This window comes from Sturnira hondurensis, unplaced genomic scaffold (assembly GCF_014824575.4).
Source record: "Sturnira hondurensis isolate 20B ecotype Veracruz unplaced genomic scaffold, ASM1482457v3 Scaffold0017082, whole genome shotgun sequence".
Taxonomy (NCBI): domain Eukaryota; kingdom Metazoa; phylum Chordata; class Mammalia; order Chiroptera; family Phyllostomidae; genus Sturnira; species Sturnira hondurensis.
The window spans coordinates 1,997,531-2,015,300 of NW_028089713.1; the positions used below are offsets into that span (position 1 = coordinate 1,997,531).

Here is a 17,770-nt window from a genome sequence, read left to right on the forward strand (position 1 = left end):
AAAAGTGAGCCACTGCACCCTACAGGACACCTACTACATTAGGCCACTCTACCAAGCCAGGAAGTCATAGCACCTCTTCCTAATACACAGAAACAAACACAGGGGAGCTGCCAAAATGAGAAAACAAAGAAACATGGTTCAAACGAAAGAACAGATCAAAACTAAAAAAAAAGAGCTAAACAAAATGGAGATAAGCAATCTATCAGATGCAGAGTTCAAAACACTGGTTATAAGGATGCTCAAGGAACTTAGTGAGGACCTCAACAGCATAAAAAGATCTAATCAGAAACAAAGGATGCACTAATAAAGATCAAGAACAATTTACAGAGAAACAACAGTAGAGTGGATGAAGCCAAAAATCAAATCAATGATTTGGAACACAAGAAAGCAAAAAACAGCCACTCAGAACAAGAAAAAAGAACTTTAAAAAATGAGGATAATGTAAGCAGCCTCTGGGACAACTTTAAGCATTCCAATATTTTCATAATAAGGGTGCTAGAAGACAAAGAGAAAGAGCAAGAAATTGGAAGTTTATTTGAAAAAATAATGAAAAGAAAACTTCCCTAATTTAGTGAAGGAAATAGACATGCAAGTCCAGGAAACACAGAGAGTCCCAAACAAGATGGATGCAAAGAGGCCCACTCCCAAATCCATCATAATTAAAATGCCAAAGACTAAAGATAAAGAATCTTAAAAGCAGCAAGAGAAAAGAAGTTAGTTACCTGCAGGGGAGTTCCCATAAGACTCAGCTGATTTCTCAAAAGAAACTTTTCAGGCTAGAAGGGATTGGCAAGAAATATTCAGTCATGAGGAGCAGGGACCTACAACCAAGATTGCTCTACCCAGCAAAGCTATCAGTTAGAATTGAAGGGCAGAGAAAGTGCTTCCCAGACAAGAAAAAAATTAAAGGAGTTTATCATCACCAAATCATTATCACATGAAATATTAAGCAAGCGTATTTAAGAAAAAGAAGATCAAAACTATGAACAATAAAGTGGCAATAAATATATATCTATCAACAATTGAATCTAAAAAAAAACAAACTAAGCAAACTAGAAGAACAGAGACAGAATCATGGATATGGTGATCATTTTGATGGTTGCGAGATGGGAGCAGGGTGTGGGGGAGTGAGTGGAGAGGTGAGGGGGTTAAGAAGTACAAACAGGTAGTTACAGAATAGCCATGGGGATGCAAGGAACAGTATAAGAAATGGAGCAGCCAAAGAACTTAAATGCATGTCCCATGGACATGAACAGTGGTGTACAATGGTGTAGGGATTGCCTTAGAGAGTTTGGGGGTGCTGGTAAAAGGGTAAAAATTGGGACAACTATAATACCATGATCAATAAAACGTAATTTAGAAAAAACACTGAACAAAATAAAATCAGGCAGCAATAGGTGCAGTGAAGAACACAGGATCTACCTAAACACAGATGTTTACAGCAGCCTTATTCATAATTGCCAAAATTTGGAAGCTACCGAGATGAACTGCAGTAAGCAAATGGATAAATAAACTTTGGTACATCCACACAATGTGCTATTATTCAGCAGTAAAAAGAAAGGAGCTATCAAGCCATGAAAGACAAAGAAGAACCTTAAATGAATATTACCAAACGAAAGAAGCAAATCTGAAAAGGCTACATACTGTATGATTGTAACTGTCTGACATTCTGGAAGGGCAAAATTATAGAGACACTAAAAGACCAAAGGTTGCCAGGAGCTGGGGGAAAGGAGGAATGAGCAGGGCACAGAGACTTTTAGGGCAGTAAACCGTCTGTATGACACTATAATGATGGACGCATGTCATTATCCATTTGTCAAGCCCATAGCATACACAACGCCAAGAGTGAACCTTACTGTAAACTATGATCTCCAGGTGAGAATGAACTGTCAGTGCAGTTTTATCAATTTAACAAATATGGCACTCTGATGGGGTGTTGATAATGGCCATGCATGTGTGGGGGCAGGAGGATATAGGAAATCTCTACCTTCCCCTCAACTTTGCTAAAAGTGTTCTAAAAAACTAAGTCTATTTAAAAAGAAGAAAAGAAACCACGAGAGGGTGATGTGATAAAAAAAGGTGAATGGTCAAGAAAAGCCTCTGTGAGCTGGTGACATCTGACCAGACCTAAATGGCAGGAAGGAGCCATTGTAAAGATGGGTAAGAAAATCATGCCAGGCAGGGACCAATGTTTGTACAGAGGCCATGTGACAGGAAGCAGACAGAAACAAGCAGGGACCTGAAGGGAGCCAGTGTGGCTGGAGCTTGGAGCCCACGGGGAGGACCTCCTGGAACAAGTCACAGTCAGAGGGAAGCAAGAGCGGACTCACGGAAGGCTCTGAGGGCCAACACAAGGAGTTTTAATTACATGCTAAGCAGGGTTGTAAGCAGTGCGTGACCTAATGAGGTCTGTCTGTAAAGACCACTGTGGCTGCTCTGTGAAGGGTGGGATGCAGGTGGGGACAGTGGAAGCAGGCAGACCCTTTAGGAGGCTCTGCAGCCTCTGGGGTGAAGCCAGACGCTTAGCTTCTAAACCCAAAAATGTCACCACCATTTCAGTGAAGTCATTCAATGCAGCAGCCTCCTGGCCACCCTAGATGTCACACAGTGTTCATGGTGATGAGGATGGAGTTAGAAGACAAAGTTGTGGGTCCAAGGGCACATACAAGGGTCAACCAATGAGTGCATAAGTAAGTGGAGAAATAAATCAATCTTTCCCTACCTAAAATCAATAAGTAAAAAATTTAAAAAAGAATCTTTTAGTGCTGAGTTTTCACATTGGGTACAGAGGAGACTGGTTCTGTAAAGTGCCTCAAGGGCTTTCCCCAGGGGAGGATGGGGGATTTGGGAGGGAGGCACCGGTGGGACCCAGGCCCCTCCACCCAACTCTCAACAGAACAGCTTCACAGTTGCTGCTTTTACATTGGGGTTTTGCACAAAGTTTTATTTTGAATAAAGAATTTTATTAGTAAAACGAAGAACTGAAAACCCTCCTGCAACAGTCTGAATTTTCCAGTGCAGCACCCTGTGCCCCATGGCAATCATGCAATGCAGGGTGTGGGGAAGAGACTCCGGCTCTTCTTATAAGGACACCAGTCATATTGGATGAGGGTCCACCCTTATGACTTCATTTAACCTGAATACCTTCTGGCCAAGACAGAGGTGTAGGTAAATACATTTTCCCTCCTCACACAACCAAAGAAGTACAACAACAAATTTAAAAACAAAAAACAAACAGAACTGCCAGAAAATCGAACTGTATGGAAGTCTGACAACCAAGGAGTTAAAGAAGAAACATTTATCCAGATTGGTAGGACAGGTGGAGACAGGCAGTCGGGGCAGAGAAGATGCACGGCAAGGTGGCAGCTGGTGGTCCTGCATTTGCGTGTGGATAAACTAGGAGCAACAACTGGGAGTAAGACAGACTGCACAACCCAGGGTTCCAGCATGGGAAAAGAAACCCTCAAAACCTCTGGCTATAAAAACCGGTGGGGGTTGCGGCAGCAGGAGAAGCTGCCAGTCTCATAGGAGAGTTCCATGGAGAGGCCCACAGGGTCCTAGAACATACACATGCCCACACACCTGGGAATCAGCACCGGAATGGCTCAATTTGCTTGTGGCTAGTAGGGAAAGTGACTAAAAGTGGGGTGAGGAGCCAAGTAAGTGGCATTGTTCCCTCTCAGACCCCTCCCCCACATACAGCAGCACAACACAGCAACCTGCATTGCCCAGGCCTGGAGAATACCTAAGGCTCCTCCCCTTACAATGTAACAGGTACCCCGAGACAAAGAAATATGGCTCAAGTGAAAGAACAGATAAAAACTCCAAACATAAAACTAAACAATGAAGAAACAGCCAACCTATCAGATGTAGAGTGTTTTGAACTCTGAAGATAATCAGGATGCTCACAGAAATGGTTCAGTATGGTTGCAAAATAGAGGAAAAAGTGAAGACTATGCAAAGTGAAATAAAGAAAAATATACAGGGAACCAATAGTGACGGGAAGGAAACTGGGACTCAAATCAACGGTGTGGACCAGAAGGAAGAAAGAAACATTCAACCAGAACAGAATGAAGAAACAAGAATTAAAAAAAAAAAAATGAGGAGAGCCTTAGGAACCTCCAGGACATCTTTAAATGTTTCAATATCCAAATCATAGAGGTGCCAGAAGGACAAGAGGAAGAGCAGGACATTGAAAACTTATTTCAGCAAATAATGAAGGAGAACTTCCCCAGTCTGGCAAAGGAAATAAACTTCCAGGGAGTCCAGGAAGCTCAGGCAGTCCCAAAGAAGTTAGACCCAAGGAAGCACACATTCAGGCATGTCATAACTACATTATCCAGGAGTAAAGATAAGGAGAGAATCTTAAAAGCAGCAAGAGAAGAGGAGACAGTTACTTACAAAGGAATTCTCACTAGACTATCATCTGATTTCTCAAAAGAAACCTTCTAGGCAAGAAGGAGCGAGACAGAAGTATTCAAACACATGAAAAGGAAAGACCTACATCCAAGATTACTCTATCCAGCAAAGCTATCATTTAGAATGGAAGGGCAGATAAAGTGCTTCCCAGATAAGGTCAAGTTCAAGGAGTTTCTCATCACCAAGCCCTTAATATATGAAATGTTAAAGGGACTTATCTAAGAAAATGAAGATAAAAATATAAACAGTAAAATGACAACAAACTCATAACTATCAAAAACTGAACCTAAGCCCTGGCTGGCATAGCTCAGTGGATTGAGCGTGGGCCTGCGAACCACACGATCGCGGTTCGATTCCCAGTCAGGGCACATGCCTCGGTTGCAGGCCAGTTCCCAGCAGGGGACTCTCGAGAGACAACCGTACATTGATATTTCTCTCCTTCTCTCCTTCCCTTCCCCTCTAAAGATAAATAAATAAAATCTTTTAAAAATGAACTAAGCAAATAACTAGAACAGTAACAGATTCACAGAAATCAAGATCAAAGGGAGAGTTATTAGTGGGAGGGTAAGGAGGGAGATTGGGCAAAAAGGTACAGAAAATAAGAAGCATAAATCATAGGTAGAAAATCAACAGGGGGAGGTTAAGAATAGTACAGGAAATGTAGAAGCCAAAGAACTTATATATATGACCCATGGACATGAACTAAGGCCGAGTGGGGAGAATGGTTGTGGGAGGTGGGGTGCAGAGCAGAGGGGAATAAAGGAGAGAAAAAATGGGGCAACTGTAATACCATAATCAATAAAATATACCTAAAAAAATAAAGGCTCTATATACAGTCAAAGGCTCCAAACACCGTGGGTTAGAGTTTCAACATAGGAATTTGGGAGCTAGAATTCAATTAATAGTACTCAATTAATAGAATTCAATTAATAATAGTACCCATATTTTTCTTTGGAGAAGTCATCTTACCCCTTTCTCAGAGTGATCCTACCCTAGTTCTAGGGTTGAGCTCTGATTAGTTTAAGCCATAGAGGTGATCCTTCCCTCTCGCCTCTGTGACTGATTTAGGAGTAGATATCCAGCAGGAGGCAGTGTGCTTCATGGAGACCTTCGCTGAGACCACTGGGAAAGTTTCCCCTCTCTTCTGAAAAAGACCCAGCGAGGACCTCCCACGAGGGGAGAAGATGGTGGGAGGCAGGGTCTCCATGTGCTGCGTGAGGATGACCCAATGCTGCAGAAGGCGGAGAGGAGACAGAGGAAGCCTGGATCCTGTATGTCACTGAGTTGCTGCTGATAGACCATCTCCCGAACCAAGCCCTACTTATGGACTTTTAAACTATGTAAGCATTTACATTAGAAGTTCCCTTTGATTTTTAATCCAGTCAAAGTTGAGTTTTTTATCACGTACACCTGACAGTACTATCAGAATCAGTAATGACCCTAGGATGTTGGTTGGACACATATGCCTTCCACTGTATTTTCTCTACTAAAACAAATGTCCCTCCCTCCTCCTGCCTGGACTCAGCCCTGCCCCTCCACAGAGACCTGCCCTTGACCATCAACTCTGCTCTCTCCTAAAGTGGCAAATTCTTCTCAACTGGCTTCTGCCTCAGCAGAGAAATGTCTTCACCTTTCTCTCATAACAAAACAAAAAGACTGTTCTCTGTATCCACAGCCTCCCTAATTATACCTGAAATTTCCCCCTCCATCTCATGAAACTCTGCTCTTCAAAGAGGGGTACAGGCTTCTGACTTGACTTGACTTAGTCCCATTCGCTCCTCACCCAGCCACACTCCAGACCTCCCAGTGGCCTCCTCATGGCCACACCCAGTGTTCTTAGCTCTAATCCTGCCAGAACTCCCCAAGGCATCAGCGACTGGTAATCGATCCATCAGTCCCTCCCACGGTTCTCTCCTTCCTGGCCTCTGAAACAGCACTCCGGGGCCTCCTCTTCTCTCCGGCTCTCCAGCCTCCATGGCAGCACCTGTCATACTGCTGGATCCTCTGGTTCTGCCTGCTGTTCTCAGTGTCTCTGTACAGGTCCTGCCCCTCCACCTCTATTCCCCATCTCTGATCCATGTTGACTTTGATCCAAGTCATTTAAGTCAGATACAGGGACCTCCCTGAAATTCCACCTCTGCTCATGCCCAGGCACAAGGACACTTGGACAGTCTTCTTCCCGGTGTCTCTCACTCCCCCTCCCTCTCTACATTCCCACCCATCTCACCTTTGATAGGATCATGTCCTGGGGGCTCCTTCTACTTCATTTTCTGTGGTGCTATTACAGTGATTTTTCTAAATCCCCACCTGATCATGTCAGTGCCCTGCTGAAAACTCTTTCATTATCACCCCATAAATCTCTTAAGATCAAAGCCAAGCTCCCAAGCATCTCATACAAGGCTGAGATCAGGCTGTGCAGGCCTTTCCATGGGCCACCCCCCGCCCCCACTGCCGCCTCCTCCACACACACACCAAATGCTTCCTAACTGAGTGACACATCATTTCCTAAGCAAGCCACTCCACTCACTACCTCCATACGTTACCTGTGCCATCCTCCGTGTCTGAAAAGGCCTTCTTTGCTTATCATGTGATTAATTCCCACTCAGTCTTCAAGATACTGCACTGCTCAAACAAGAGCACGCCTTGCTCAAGAAGCATGCCCTGTGGTCCCCCAATGCCCACCCCAGCAGAGCTGAGAGTCCTGGGGCAGCCAGCCCACTGTGGTAAAACTACATGCTTAACCTAAGGTTGGAGACCTTTTACATAAAGGTCTAGGTAGTAAATATTATATGCCTTGTGAGACACACATGTCTGTCACAACTGCTGAACTTGACCATGGTAAATGAGAGCAGCTATGGATAGTAAGGGGGCCTGAACACATTCCACTAAAACTTGATTTACAAGCAGGCAGTGGTCTGGAAGTGACTCAGTTTGCTCACCACTGGCTGGAACTCCCCTCCTTTGTGGAACCCCCCCGACCTTTCTCGTGTCCCCACTGCCGGGCGCGGTCCCTGGCAGGGAGGAACTACAGAACAGAGGAGCCAAGCAAGTGTCTCAATCCTGCCACTCAAGTGTCTATCTCAACTCAGACACAAGCAAGCAAGTGTCTCAACCCTGCCACTCAAGTTTTGTAAATTACTTGCTTCCCAAGCCTATTTTTAAAATCCCCCAAATGAAAATAAATATTCCTGTTTTGCCTGCTTCAGATGGTGGTCTGAGACCAAAGGGATAATGCACGGGAACACGAAGCATGATACAGATGTCAGTGTTTTACTGTCCTGGTTGTAGTCCTTCCCGACGAGCCCGAGGGACCCCAGTACACGCAGACCTTTATGTCTGCTCTGAATAGTGGGTGAACCGAAGCCCAAGAGCGGGCCTGTGATCTGCCCAGCAGGTGGCTGGTCTGGGACTTAACTGCAGGCTACCTGCTGCCCTATAGCACCCCCTTGCTCCGGGAGTGAAGGGCAGGCGTGACCATGCCTCTTCTCACTGCCACTCCACTCTCCTTCTCCCAGATTCCAGGTCCACAGACGCCCTTGCCCAGGGTGTGAGAGACTGTGTGAGACTGGTGGATGGCTTAACAGTCTCCAAGGCCACCCCGGGATCTGGGGATAGTTTCTGGGTTAGCGTCAGTAGGATCTGATGACTTTCTAGCAGTGGCCAATGAGAAAGTGGCATCAAAATTTCTAGGTTGGGAAAGTGAGTTGGATGATGCTAATGATTGGCACTAAAATACGAAGGAGACTAAATCTGGTGGGGGCTGGGATGCAGGGATGTCCTAACCTTGGAACTGAATGTGTTCAGTTTGAAATGCTCAGAGCCATAAGCAAAACAGTTCTGGAGATCCTGCAAGGCTGTGCTCCTGCAGTAATGCCTAAGGACACGCCACCACGCAAATGCAACGAAGCCACATGCCAGCAATTAGTTCTTAGAATAAACCATCAGATGACTGAAATAGTACTGCAAGAGCCAACTAGGGAACACGGTCACCCATCATGCCACAGGATATTGTGGGGGCAAAGAGAGATAATAAAAGCCCAACAGAGCCAACACAAGACAGCCATTCTGCAAGACAAAAACAAAACACAAAAAACACAGCAGACCTTATGATCATTGTAGCTGCCCGGAAGCCACCTCTTCAGAAGTCAGAGAGAGGAGCTGAAACAAAGGCGGAAAGAGAGGTGCACGGAACTAAGGTGGGGGAGGGCCAGGCGGGCAGCGCTGAGGAGCTCAGACATACCCTGCTCAGGGCAGACAGGCCGGCTGGCCCTCAAGCAATGTTCCCAACACAAACTGATGAACAGTTGCAGATGATTTATACATAAATGTACACCAGAGTGGCGCAGATTCCCACAACAATCACGCTCTCCCTCACTTTTCATTTCTTTCTCGAACAGCAGCATGGGCTGCGTGTGGCCACCCCTATCACGTTCGCCTTGGCAAGAAAAGCGCTGGCCTACCATGCGAAACCCACAGTTTCCGCACAGCACGGGGATGGGCTCCCGCCTCAAGCCCCTTCCCAAACAGGCCATGTCCCCTTTGCTCCCGCTTTGCCTAGGCCAAAAATGGGGTCCCCTCCCTCTCCACAGTGCAAATTCCATCTTTGCCAAGACCCTGAGCCGCCGCAACTGCTCTGTCACCATCCCTGCTTTCCCCCTGCAAGGGGGCTGCGATCTCCCTCATGTGCCCAGGGCACCCCACGCTCTGTCCAGTGGTCACTTCTTCCTCCTGTGGGGTTAGCTGTTCTCACGTCTGTCTCCTGCCTCACACTCTGAACGTCTAGAGCAGAGTCCATATCTTGTCTCTCTCTGTAGTGAAAAAATATAATAAATATTCGTGGGATAAGTGAACGGCCATCTTATCAAAGACTTCCTATTACTCGAAGATATTTATCCTATCAACAAATCAGCACATTATATATCCTGGTTAATATCCCGTATGACAAAGCTGTTGTTACAGTATAAGCCTGACTAATGAAAATAGCAGTAACAACCTAAATTTACAATATCTGGTCAGCCCCTGACACAGACTGTGTCCCTGCTCAGCAGACCCATTTCCTTTTTTTCTGGGATGCTCCCTCCACTCCCTCTCAGACCTCCCATCGAACCCCAGCCAGGGCCAGCCAGCCCTCTCCAGCCAGCACGCAGGTTCTCGGAATCCAGGGACTCAGCTGCGTCCAACAACAGCCCCACACCTGCCATCGAATCCGTTCCCTCCCCCGCCCCCTTCATCCTGAGGGCCTTGTGAGCTGCCCTGGGTTCTGAAGTCCACTTTCAGAAGAGGGACTGTTCCAGGACTAGACACTATGGGGCCTCCCTCCGCCACTCCCCTCCAGTCCTCTGACACCCTGCCATGTCCCTTCAGTCACTCATGCCAAGGAAGGAACGATGAAACGGATGCTGACCCGAGCCTCCTCCACCCCCTCCACTCACAGGCATCTGAAGGCCAGGGGGCTGGGTTTCCCAGGGAACTTGAAACGCCCCCTACTGAAGATCAATAGCCTATCCCAAAAAGACAGAGCACCAAGCAAGGAGGAGAAAGACAGAGGGGACCCTGGAAGAAGGTACAACGAGAAGGAGAAGCAGCAAGGAGCTCCCTGGCTTCCTCTTCAGAGAGCACCTGCCAAAGAGTTACACTTCCTCAATCTTCCCTTCCCCCCCATGAAATGGCCCGTCTCAGCACCTTTAAGAAAGGCTGTCTGCCTCTGTAACCCTCCCACTTCTGCTTTTGAAGGGCTGTAACAACACCGAAAGAGTCTCTAGGGCACAAGGCCCAAACAGCCTACGAAAGCACTCACCAGCCTGCTTCTAGATCTCTGCCTCTCCCCATGCCCAGTACAGAGAGACCCAGCTTCCTCGCCTGTGTGGGGCGGAACCCGTTGTCTTCTGGGATTTTCCAATAGCCAAGGAAACTTCGTCTATGGGGTTCAACTCCTCCTCCCCCCCCTCCCTTCTCAGGGTTGGAAGGAGGTGGGCTCCATCTGCTCTGTGGCTGTGTTTCAGGCTTGGCTCCCTCTCACTGTCAAGGGGAGAGATCTGGGAAGAGTGAGGGGCTGCGTGTTTAACCACCACGAGTGATCTGCTTAGTGGTGGCAGGGGCTCCCCGGAGGCCTGGCTCCTCCTCTCCCTGTCTCAGCTGAGTTCGAGGAGGCCACAGACTCTCAGGAGTGTGTGTAGGGGGAGTGGAGGTGGGGGGAGAATAATGGTATCAGATGGCCCTGATTCCCACCTAGGGAGGAGGTGGAAGGGGACACCTGGGTTTAGGATTAGCAGTTTGGCTGAAAACAGCTGTCTCCTGCTCAACACCCAGAACTAATCTATAGGTTGAAACCTGAATGGCTTGGCTGTTAAATTGGGGGCAAGGGAGGGAAGGAGCAGGAAGGAAAGGGGAAGAGACCTTCCCACCAAGGTGATTACTGTGAGCATCTGGTGTCCACACATGGCTCCCTAGGGGCACAGAACACTCACAGAGCACCCTGGCATTCATGACACCAGGTGGGCTGAGACCCCCCGGGAAGGCTGCACCCGCAGAGAAACCACAGCCACTTCAAGGGTGGGAGGCACATGCGTCTTGCTGCCTCCGCATGACTGATGGAGGCATTAAGCCACAGAGCTTGGCTGCACAGGCATGTTGCATTCTTTCTCACAACTGCGTCCTGCATGTCTGCAGAGCTTTTCACCTCCTCCTTGGAGCGGACCGTAGGCTGTCTTCTTTGTTTTCCCCATTTGTACAATACTGCAACGCACCTCCTTGAACATGCACCCTGATACATGAGGAAATGGGCTGTTGCACTAGCTGTGTCCTTGATCCCACACCAACTGGGCCTGGTACATCTTATCCTGGCACAGAGAAGAAGCTTAAAGTGCACAGGTGGCCTGGTCCACAGCCCGGCCCTGCTGACAGCCCGCCGTCCAGGCCCGCAGCAGCTGGGCACCCTGGGAAGGACGCTGTGGTGCTACAATCCAGCCAGATTTCTAAAGTTCTTTGGGGCTGTGCATTTGCTCATTATTACTGCTTATCCGTTCACACTCCGAGGGGCAGGACGCGGAAACAGACATGGAATGAAAGGACTGTCAAACGCAGTCAGCGTAGCTGCCGACAGGCAGGGGCCAGCATGTCAGTGAATAAGTGAAGTCAGTGGACATCTGTGAATTTCTACTACTAAGGTTCCACTGACTGGTCCCACTCATGATTAACTGAGTTCTCACCAGTCTCGTTCCTTATAAAAAGATGGTTGGAAAGGAAACAGAAGTTAACACATAGGGTATGTGGACAGCTCCCATCAGGAAGTCATCCAGGAAAACCAAGGCCTGAGAAGAGGAGCAGGAAACCACCCCACTTTCAGGGGGAACTCCACCCTCTGGGAAGGCGAGGAGCCTCACTTCTCTACACCTGGAGAAGCCAGCTTCTCTTTGTCTGGGCTCCCAGGCTTCCACCCTCAGGGAGAAAGTTTCACAGCAATTAGACACACATCTTTCTTCACAGCTGGAGAGAGAGGGTTGTCAACCTCCCCACCCCCTCTTCAGTCTGGTGGAAGAGACACCTGGGATAGCAGCAGCTGTCTCCCCAGGGTCTGTCATTAAAGGGAAATGGCTCAGAGGAGCTGGAGGGGGAAGTGATCATAATTCTGTGTGACAAGTCTCCAAGGGCGGGGCCCATAGTTTGGGTAGGGTAAGAAGGAGGGACCCTGGGGGCAGAGAAAGTGGAGACTGGAGGCAGAAGGCCAGAGAGGGAGGCGTGGGTTCAGTATGAAAAGACTGAGGACTCCACAGCAGTGAGGCAGTGACTGCAGCCCAGCAATCCCACTCCTGCGTGTGTGCCCGAGAGAACCAAAACTGCACGTCCACACAAAGACATGCACACGAGTGCTCATGACAACAAAAGAGGTGAGACCACCGCACGTCCATTGGCCGATGAATGGAGAAATGCGATGGGTGTACCTGTGTACTGGGATGGTATTCGGCCATAAAAAGAACCAACTGCTGACACCTGCTACAACACAGATGAACCTTAAAAACCTCATGCTGAGCGAAAGAAGCCAGACACAAAAGCCCGCACATTGGATCACTCCACTAATGTAAAATGTGAGGAGTAGGGCCAGAGGAAGACCAGCATGGGGGGAAGGGGCATGGCTGTTAATGGGTGTGGGGTTTCTTCTCCTGAGGGGAGAAGGTGAAGAAAATGTTCTAAAACTGTAATAACAAGAGTTTATTCACAGAGTTGGACACCAACTCTGTGAATAAACTAAAAATCACTGAGCTGTTCACTTGGAATAGGTACATCGTGTGGTATGTGGATCATCCCTCAATAAAGCTATTACTTAAAATATTAACAAGAAAAAAAGAACTACATTAGCACTTGGAAGACTTTGTTACAAAACTAATATTTCAAAAAGGAAAGGAAGAAATTCCACCGTGACAGCTATTCAAGAGTAGTAACTGTGGCCCTGAGCTAGCCCATGGCCATGGGCCTCTACAAGGACCACAAGATGGCCAAGAACTTGAGCAAGCCCAGGCACAGCTGCCACGGATGCCTCCCCAAGCATGCCAAGTTTGTGTGGACACGATCCGAGAGGTGCGTATCACTCGGCTGCCTGAGGCCTCCAAGTGGGGCCTGAAGTCCATCAAGCAAAGGGTGAGGATCTCAACTGTAATTGAAAACTTAAAAAAAAAAGAATAAAGGAAAAACAATGGAAAGGGTGGGGACACACATCCCTCCCAAGAGGAAGAGAGAGAAGCTAAGTGACATCCTGGTGGCCATGAGGTGGCGGAGGCGGCAGCGGCAACAGCAGCAGCAGCTGCCAAGAAGGACTGAACACATCCTCCATGTGTGTAATGAAAGGTCCTCAGAAGCAAAAGGAAAGTGAATGATCAAGTTGATAAACGCAGTTTCAAATGTTCAAAGCCATTCAGGAACTAAGGTTATTAAATGGGATCAAACGCATGCTTGTTAAAATTTGAGATTTATGAAGAGAATTTAAAAAAATCTGTCGGTTGGATGAAAATGTTTTGTGGCTTATAACTTTAACATATTAACTATTGATTGAAAAAAAGACCTAGGGCTAAGTTCTCGCACACCACCCCGAGGGAGTGACAAACTGCACACTTCAGAATGCGGCAGGAAGGACAGCCTGAAAGCACCACCTCTGTCCCTCAGCATCTTTCCTGAAGACACTGGTGCAAATCCCCACCATCCTCCTTTCAGACACAGCTTCCTGGCCCCGGGCACTGCCCAGTGGGTCCCAGGCTCCCCGAATGGGGTGTCCACGTAGAGACTAGGTCACTGTCCATCTGGTCACAATGTCACTCATGTTAAGCTGCTTACTCCAACCTCTATTTGTGGGGTTCCCAGCCTGGTTTCAACAGAGTAGGGTTGTAAAGCCATTTGAAAACCATACACTGAGCTAATGCAAGAAAAAAATAAGGGGCAAGACTACAGGAGAACTTGGGGTGGGTGAAAGAGAGAGAGATGACCTTCACCCCTTAACCAGACTATGGGCTTCCTGAAAGTGAGTGTCTTCTACCTTTTTTCTGTGTCCTTCCTGGGAGCAAGTGCCACCACAAAGCAGAACATGACTGGGCTTAATAGACACGAATAAAAAATTAGCTAGGAAACTGCACCGGCCAGGGGAAACACACCGACGTGGACTCAGAGACGGAGCTTCAAGAGGAAGTGACTCAGTCCTTACAGAATGCGTCCAGGGCACAGACACAGAGCCACACACCCAGCCAGTCTCCCATTTCAGCCACTTCCCTGCCGTATGGTCTTCAGCAATCTCTTACTCTCTTAGAGCCTCAGTTTTCTGGTCTCTGAGTGGAATAGATACTTATTACAAGGTTGAGATGATTATTAATTAAACAAATGAAATGTGTTCATTCATTTTATTTTTTGAATAAAAAATAAACAACTTAATTTGTTTTAATGAATGTGTGTGTGAGTATATATGTATGTATATAAGTGTATTTCTATAGTTATGTTAACATATAACATATACCAACACATTATTAACATAATATGTTAATATACAACATATAGAACTATATTCCTATATTTATGTTAATATGCATGTAAAATCATCTAACCCAAGACCGGACAGGAACTTGGCATTCAGAAACCACTGGTCCCTTCTCCTTTCCCTCAGGTTGCAGCTGCTACAGTGCTTTGCTAAATGGCTTTGGACCAGCTCGGCTTGCAAATCTATAAAACGACCCTGTAGACCTACAAAGTACAGAATGTCTGTGCAAATAACCACATGCTGGCTCTGTGATCCAGGAGTTACTATTTACTCTTAGAGCCAATGTACAGTTATCTGCAGAGGCATCAGAGAGAGGGAGCTCCTGCAAGATCCCAGACCAGCCAAAGCAGCTGTGGGCTCCCCTCTCTCCTGCTTCTGCTGGCGTCTCTCCTTAACCAAAGCCCTTTACACTCCTGAAGATCCTCATGCCTTCTTCACACCAGCTTCTTCCACCAATGCCCCACGACCTGTGACATCAAATGCACTTGGGTGGAACAGGCCCCAGAGGGGTAGCTGGGTCAGTTCTTCAGAGGTGACTTCTATCCTGCTGGCAATATTGGTTTAGTTGCTAATAGTTCCAGGATAGCACATCCTCAGTTGCATTTTTAAATTCCTTTCTGACATGATAAGGGGGCCCAGGGAGAAGGGACAAAGACAGCAGGAGGGAGCAGCATCTGTTCCTCCGCTCCTCCCTCTAGCCCTCTGCATTTCCATCCAACACAGACAGCAGTCTGCACCCAACTGCCATCCTGGCAGGCTGCTGGAGGCTGGAGGACATGTGAAAACACAGGAGCCTGGAGGAGGGGAGGTGGGACAGACAGGGGAAGGCTGTTTCCTGCATTTTAAGATGCACCACTTGTCTAGGAGTCTGGTGCAAAGTGCATGCAACTCCGATACTTGCACCAGCCACTGTTGGCTCCAATGGTGCAGAGGACAGCTTTGTGACGTATGCCCTGAGTAAGCACGCATGAGGACCTCCCTTTGCTAAGGTCTGAGGTCCTCTCATGAGAAAGTGAAACTCTGAGTTGTGACATGCCATCCCAAACCCAGCAGCCCAGCCTCCAGTAAGAAGGTGGGTTTATCGGGCAGCAGGAAAGGCTGAGATCAGTGAATCACTTTAGCAGAAATGAGATAACACCAGCTACTAAGGGGAACAGATTTCATGGCTGCCACCCACACCCCCTCACCTAGCCCTGTAGATCTCAGCGCTCCCAAGAGAAAGGGGACAAGCATGGGTACTGCCTCAGGGGCCTGGAATTGGCCATGGGCAGGGGGTGGGAAGCAACACAGATCATTCCTAATGTAGCTCCATGGGCCGGCCCCCAACCACCCCAGGACTGTGTGTCCTGAGCCCATGCTGCCTGCGATGGCCTGTTGTAATGTTTCTGAAGGAGAGAGCCCCATATTCTCTCCAGCAGGCAGCGGGGCTTAGGAGGGTGAGTGCAATTAACCAAATGGATCCACTTGGGAAATTGAAGGCCTGGGGAAGCTGGTCTGCAGACTGCTCCCAATATGCCAGAGGGCAGGTGTCCGGCTTGGCTGGGTGAGGACCAGGTGCTGAAGCACTGGGGGTGGGGAGGGGGGAGGGGAGAGATTGCTGTGAGTGCAGGAAGGTGCTTCTCTGGAGCTGGGAGTGGGGGTGGAGGAGTATGCCCCTGAGCAGATGCCTGGGGCAGCTCCAGATGGTAGTGGCCTCAAACAAAAGGACAAGCGCCAGAGGGAAGGAGGACCACTGAACAGAGGACTGGCTCTTAGGAGACTCCCTAAACGGAGAGGCAAAATCCGATTCCCACCTGGAAGCTGGTAGAGGCTCGCTCAGAAAGTTATGCAGGGTTTCCTGGGGGACTTGAAACAAGTCACTTGAAAATACACTGCCACCAGAACCCTAATGGTCAGCTGTGCAGCCCCCAGGGCAGGGCTGTGGGACTTGGATTCAGGTGCCACACTGGCTTAGACATGGAGCTTAGAGCACGTTCCCAGTCCTGTATATCTGTCACCAGGAAAACGTGGGTGATGATGGGCCCTCTTTCACTGGGTTGCTGTGAGGAGGACTAAAGGGAAAGCGCATGTTGACTACAGCGCACGTGGCCCGGTATGGAGGGTGTAGCCAAAATGTTGATTATTATAATAATGATTATGACCCTCCGAAGAAACCTGGGTCAGCTCCCCTCTCTCGGACTCACTGTTCCCTCAAAAGCCATTATGTCCCTGCTCTTGGGCATTCTCTGCGCTCCTTTATAAAGGTTCAGCTGTGTCCGTGTGAGTCCTTCGCCCCTTGCAATGTGTGGGTGTCTCCACCCCATGGAGGCAGTGACGTCACAGCAGGGAAAACAGCCCACCACTCACGCGTCTGAGTCTAGGGCGGCCTCTGTTGCTAGTTAATTCCGTGAACCTTGGAGAAATAACGTTTGGGGCCTCAGTTCATTCACCAGTCCAGCAGGAATAATGGTGCCGACCTCACTCCTGGCACAGCAGGGTCAGGAAAGCGAAATGACCATGTAACAGACGCGCGACAAAGCTGAGGCTCTGAACTGATACTGGGGTTTGCTGATTAGCTCAACGTGCTCCGCGTTGGCTCTGCGTCAGGTGGGACACCGCTTGCGTGACTCCAGTCCGCAGGTGTGCTGGGGAGAGAGGGTCTCTGGGGTTCCTTAGGCAACCAAAGTGTTTGTGCCCACGGAGGGCTGTGGAGACGGTTTGGGGGGAACAGGGATGGGCAGGAGGGAGGGCACATGAAAAAGTGCCGAGAGGGGAAGCGGTGACACAAAGCTGGACTGACTCCCAGTTCTGTGACAAGCAGGGGTCTGTTCCCACAGCGTTCTGCATATCTTCACACGTTCGTTAACCTGGTGTGCCACTTTGGCAGCCCGAGTCTCCAAATACACTGTAACAACAGAATGGGGCCCCTCCCCACCACCGCCAGCCGGTATATTCACGCTCCAGGTTCAGTAACAACCTCCAGTGAAAAAAAGCCGTGTGGTCAGATGGGGTTCCCAGGGGGTCCCCACCGCCTATTTTAAGCACGCTGTGGCCCTAATGGGCCCTCACAGAAACCACCTTAATAGACAAGTACATCTGAGCTGCTGTTGGTACAATAAATAATAATAACTTTCATTTACTGAACACCTGCTAAATGCTAGGCACTGTGCAAGGCTCTTTATATGTTTAAACTCTAATTTAATCTTTACAGCAAGATATTCATTATTAACCCCATCGTACAAACCACTCAGGCCTGGGAGCGATTAGAAATTTTCCTGTGGTCACTAAGCAAGCAGAGCTGGATTCTGTCCAGACCCCACATCCATGTCATTCACATTGGTGCTCCCACCTTCCCAC

The 17,770-nt window shown here is 48.3% G+C and overlaps 1 protein-coding gene across 4 annotated transcripts in view; it reads right to left on the reverse strand.

The window, feature by feature from the left end:
• NFASC (neurofascin) overlaps nucleotides 1-17,770 on the reverse strand; it is a 198,591-nt gene that overhangs the window by 87,570 nt on the left and 93,251 nt on the right. The gene's annotated exons all lie outside the window — the stretch shown is intronic.